Below are 6,000 nucleotides of genomic sequence, written 5' to 3'. Positions count from 1 at the left end.
CACATACAAAGAGACAAGCACACACATATACACACAGGCACACACACACAGACAGGCACACACACACACTCACAGACAGGCACACACACACAAAGACAGGCACACACACACACAGACAGGCACACACAAAGACAGGCACACAGACAGGCAGGCACACACACAGACAGGCAGGCACACACACACAAACAGGCATGCAGACACACATAGGCAGGCAAACACACACAGGCACACACACACACCGACAGGCACACACACACATACACAGACAGACACACACAGACAGGCACACACACACACACCCAGGCACACACACCCGGGCACACACACACAGGAACACACACTCAGATATGCACACACACACAGGCATGCACACACACATAGGCAGGCAAACACACACACACAGATAGGCGCACACACACACACACACACAGCCAGGCACAAACACAGACAGGCACAAGCACAGGCAGACGTGCACACACACACACAGAGGCAGGCACACAGACAGAGAGGCAGGCACACACACACACACAGAGGCAGGTACGCACACACAGAGAGTCAGGCACACACACAAACAGGCACACAAACAGAAAGACACACAGAGACAAACACAGACACACACAAGCACACACACAGACAGGCACATACACACACACAGACAGGCACGCACACACACACACACACACACACACAGAAGGCCATTTAGAGTGACCAATCAACCTGAACAGCATGTCTTTGGACTATTTTGCATGAAGATTACACTACGCAATAAGTCTACCCCTCCAGGAGTAAATCTATAGCAATATCTGGAAATGTGTGGAATTGGCATTTAACTCGCTTTGGTGTGAAACTCTTCATATATTAAAACATACAAGTATAAGAAGCATAAGAAAACCACAACAAGACGCCTCTTTCAAACCGTCCCTCCCTCTCAACTCTAATGAATAAAAACCACAGGCTTTTTTACCCTCAAGTTACAGTATATATTCTCAGTGCAAATTGTCTTGTATCACAAACTTCATTGAGCACAGGAAGACAAACTGCTTTCTCTACCTGAAGGGTGACTGAAGTGACCCTCCACTTGAACCCGTGTTGAAAGAGACGCCTCTGCACTGAGTAAGTACTGTACACTGAGACATTTTTTAAAAACGTCACCGCGTTTATGATTCTAAATAAACCTTGTGGTGTTTATTTTATAAACTTTTGGACTTATTTATGATTTGTAATACTCTTTAAATGTTTGTATGTTTTTATAATAAGGCTGGTTTTTAAAATCTATAAACTATAGAGATTAAACACAAAGAGCCTGATTTTCAGAAGGGGCGCATCTAGAGCACAAATAGAGGTTGCAGTGTATTTTCACTACGACTTTTTTGCTCACTGATTATACGCCTCTATTTTCAAAAGGAGCAACGGGCTCGCAAAGCACGTCGTGAGTAGTTTTCAACCCCTGCAATTGATTTCAAGTTCCTTAACAAAAGGCAATTTGGCAACTAAATAGCCTGGATTTCAAGCTGATATATATCCAGCTGTCTTCAGGATCATTCAATGTAACTCAATGTTCTTTAAAAAAGCAAATGTACATAATGTTTTCTTTGCATAAATCCATTCAAACATGAAACATTGTAAGACTATCAGTGTTAGATATCGCCAAAACATTTCTGTCCAAAGTTAATTGGATTTTAATGTTTAGGGTGTGAATAATTTTGAACCCGTTGAACCTCTTTTTTAATAAAAACATGCCCATTTGTTGGACAAATATATTTTTGCAAAGTCCAATACTGAATGTCTGAAAATATTCATATTTTCATTCATTTGTGCAACAAATACTGAATCTACACTTGCATTTATTTTGCTAAAACCCATTATAGTCTATGAAGGGTGTGAATAATCCTGGAGGCAGCTGTACACACAGTATAGACTACTATAGCCTTCTGTTTTCATTTTCTCATGGAATACTTTTTCTTAAACAAATGACAGGGCTAGGTCTATAGTTTAAAGACTTTTTTTGTTTTATCAGTAGGGCAGCAGTGTGGAGTAGTGGTTAGAGCTCTGGACTCATGTCTGGAGGGTTGTGGGTTGTGTATAAATCAGTACAACCGTATGTAAAAATAACGTGATACAATTGTATCGCCCTGGATAAGTGCATCTGCTAATATTAATACTGTTTTAATTAAAGTATTACTTACAGTCTTCATACAAAGAGGGGGTGCGTGGATGCCATACTGTGCATACAGAATTGTTTTAAACAGTTAAACATTAGAAACATGTGCAGTGCAGCATTTCATTTTATAAAATGGAATGAGCGATTCCATGGGTGTCGTACGGGACATTCACACAGCTTTTTGGTTGCCGTATCAAAAACTGCTTTTAAATTAAGAAGTCAAAAATGTTTTAGACAAAGTATATTACCAATGTGTAAACTAAGAGTATTAATATAATTAGAATACGTGGTCATTATTATGAAATATTTGTTAAAATGTAGGGTGTATTACTTACAGTCTTCACACAACGAGGGGGTGAGGGGCTGCGATGTGTTTCCAGCCATACTGTTGATACAGAATCCATTGGACCTAAAACCAAAAGTTTTGTACTCAATGAGACAAGCTTAGATTAGCCAAACATTATGACATATTCCTATGTCTTCCAAAAGTAAAAAGGATTTAAAAATATTCAAAGATCTATTTTATTTTTTTCACAATTCAATATTATTTGTAAATATTTAAATATCTGCAATTTCCTCGAAATCAATGTGAAACTGCTCTGTTAATGGCAGCGGGTGTCATTTTGTATTGTTGTGATGAAAGGCTGACAAAGACAGGAGTAAATCTGCTTTGAATTCAGGAGGCTATTTCAGCTTCAATCACTTGTTTGATTCAGTGACATGTTTGAAAATAGTTCAATTAATTTCATCACAGGTCTGGTTCATGTTTTTATTCAAATAACAATAATAACAAATAATAATTTAAAAAAAAACCATTTTAATGAAGAGTTATTTTTTGAGCGATACATTCATTTTGTCTGGCAGCATGGAGTAGTGGTTCTGTACTCCTGACTGGAGGGTCTTGTGTTGGTTCAATCCCAGGTGGAGTAGTGGTTAGGGGGGCTCTGTACTCCTGACCAGAGGGTCTTGTGTGGGTCCAATCCCAGGTGGAGTAGTGGTTAAGGCTCTGTACTCCTGACGGAGGGTCTTGTGCTGGTTCAACCCCAGGTGGAGTAGTGGTTAGGGGGGCTCTGTACTCCTGACGGAGGGTCTTGTGTTGGTTCAATCCCAGGTGGAGTAGTGGTTACGGCTCTGTACTCTTGACTGGAGGGTCTTGTGCTGGTTCAATCCCAGGTGGAGTAGTGGTTAGGGGGGCTCTGTACTCCTGACTGGAGGGTCTTGTGTGGGTCCAATCCCAGGTGGAGTAGTGGTTAAGGCTCTGTACTCCTGACGGAGGGTCTTGTGCTGGTTCAACCCCAGGTGGAGTAGTAGTTAGGGGGGCTCTGTACTCCTGACGGAGGGTCTTGTGTTGGTTCAATCCCAGGTGGAGTAGTGGTTACGGCTCTGTACTCTTGACTGGAGGGTCTTGTGCTGGTTCAATCCCAGGTGGAGTAGTGGTTAGGGGGGCTCTGTACTCCTGACTGGAGGGTCTTGTGCTGGTTCAATCCCAGGTGGAGTAGTGGTTACGGCTCTGTACTCCTGACGGAGGGTCTTGTGTGGGTTCAATCCCAGGTGGAGTAGTGGTTACGGCTCTGTACTCCTGACGGAGGGTCTTGTGTGGGTTCAATCCCAGGTGGAGTAGTGGTTACGGCTCTGTACTCCTGACGGAGGGTCTTGTGTGGGTTCAATCCCTGGTGGAGTAGTGGTTACGGCTCTGTACTCCTGACGGAGGGTCTTGTGTGGGTTCAATCCCTGGTGGAGTAGTGGTTAGGGGGGCTCTGTACTCCTGACTGGAGGGTCTTGTGCTGGTTCAATCCCAGGTGGAGTAGTGGTTACGGCTCTGTACTCCTGACGGAGGGTCTTGTGTGGGTTCAATCCCAGGTGGAGTAGTGGTTACGGCTCTGTACTCCTGACTGGAGGGTCTTGTGTGGGTTCAATCCCAGGTGGAGTAGTGGTTACGGCTCTATACTCCTGACGGAGGGTCTTGTGTGGGTTCAATCCCTGGTGGAGTAGTGGTTAGGGGGGCTCTGTACTCCTGACTGGAGAGTCTTGTGCTGGTTCAATCCCAGGTGGAGTAGTGGTTAGGGGGGCTCTGTACTCCTGACGGAGGGTCTTGTGTGGCTTCAATCCCAGGTGGAGTAGTGGTTACGGCTATGTACTCCTGACGGAGGGTCTTGTGTGGGTTCAATCCCTGGTGGAGTAGTGGTTACGGCTCTGTACTCCTGACGGAGGGTCTTGTGCTGGTTCAATCCCAGGTGGAGTAGTGGTTAGGGGTGCTCTGTACTCCTGACGGAGGTTATTGTTTGGGTTCAATCCCAGGTGGAGTAGTGGTTAGGGGGGCTCTGTACTCCTGACTGGAGGGTCTTGTGCTGGTTCAATCCCAGGTGGAGTAGTGGTTAGGGGGGCTCTGTATTCCTGACGGAGGGTCTTGTGTGGGTTCAATCCCAGGTGGAGTAGTGGTTACGGCTCTGTACTCCTGACGGAGGGTCTTGTGCTGGTTCAATCCCAGGTGGAGTAGTGGTTAGGGGTGCTCTGTACTCCTGACGGAGGTTATTGTTTGGGTTCAATCCCAGGTGGAGTAGTGGTTACGGCTCTGTACTCCTGATGGAGGGTCTTGTGTTGGTTCAATCCCAGGTGGAGTAGTGGTTACGGCTCTGTACTCCTGACTGGAGGGTCTTGTGCGGGTTCAATCCCAGGTGGAGTAGTGGTTACGGCTCTGTACTCCTGACGGAGGGTCTTGTGTGGGTTCAATCCCAGGTGGAGTAGTGGTTAGGGGGGCTCTGTACTCCTGACTGGAGGGTATTGTGCTGGTTCAATCCCAGGTGGAGTAGTGGTTAGGGGGGCTCTGTAATCCTGACTGGAGGGTCTTGTGCTGGTTCAATCCCAGGTGGAGTAGTGGTTACGGCTCTGTACTCCTGACGGAGGGTCTTGTGTGGGTTCAATCCCAGGTGGAGTAGTGGTTACGGCTCTGTACTCCTGACGGAGGGTTTTGTGTGGGTTCAATCCCAGGTGGAGTAGTGGTTACGGCTCTGTACTCCTGACGGAGGGTCTTGTGTGGGTTCAATCCCAGGTGGAGTAGTGGTTACGGCTCTGTACTCCTGACGGAGGGTCTTGTGTGGGTTCAATCCCAGGTGGAGTAGTGGTTACGGCTCTGTACTCCTGACGGAGGGTCTTGTGCTGGTTCAATCCCAGGTGGAGTAGTGGTTAGGGGTGCTCTGTACTCCTGACGGAGGGTATTGTTTGGGTTCAATCCCAGGTGGAGTAGTGGTTACGGCTCTGTACTCCTGACGGAGGGTCTTGTGTGGGTTCAATCCCTGGTGGAGTAGTGGTTAGGGGGGCTCTGTACTCCTGACTGGAGGGTCTTGTGTTGGTTCAATCCCAGGTGGAGTAGTGGTTAGGGGGGCTCTGTACTCCTGACCGAGAGTCTTGTGTTGGTTCAATCCCAGGTGGAGTAGTGGTTAGGGGGGCTCTGTACTCCTGACTGGAGGGTCTTGTGCTGGTTCAATCCCAGGTGGAGTAGTGGTTAGGGGGGCTCTGTACTCCTAACCGGAGGGTCTTGTGTGGGTTCAATCCCAGGTGCAGTAGTGGTTAGGGGGGCTCTGTACTCCTGACGGAGGGTCTTGTGTTGGTTCAATCCCAGGTGTAGTAGTGGTTAGGGGGGCTCTGTACTCCTGACCGGAGGGTCTTGTGTGGGTTCAATCCCAGGTGGAGTAGTGGTTAGGGGGGCTCTGTACTCCTGACTGGAGGGTCTTGTGCTGGTTCAATCCCAGGTGGAGTAGTGGTTAGGGGGGCTCTGTACTCCTGACGGAGGGTCTTGTGTGGGTTCAATCCCAGGTGGAGTAGTGGTTACGGCTCTGTAC

General features: G+C 47.0%; 1 long non-coding RNA gene across 1 annotated transcript in view; it reads left to right on the top strand.

Annotated features, from left to right (window-relative positions):
* The first annotated feature begins 1,018 nt into the window (after nt 1-1,018).
* LOC131724880 (uncharacterized) overlaps nt 1,019-6,000 on the top strand; it is a 28,056-nt gene continuing 23,074 nt past the window's right edge. Inside the window, exon 1 of the long non-coding RNA XR_009320344.1 lies at nt 1,019-1,113. This is a non-coding gene — a long non-coding RNA (uncharacterized LOC131724880). The remainder of the gene's footprint in view (nt 1,114-6,000) is intronic.

This window comes from Acipenser ruthenus, chromosome 57 (genome assembly GCF_902713425.1).
Source record: "Acipenser ruthenus chromosome 57, fAciRut3.2 maternal haplotype, whole genome shotgun sequence".
NCBI classification, from domain to species: Eukaryota; Metazoa; Chordata; class Actinopteri; order Acipenseriformes; family Acipenseridae; genus Acipenser; species Acipenser ruthenus.
This window is presented reverse-complemented; position numbering and strand designations above follow the sequence as displayed.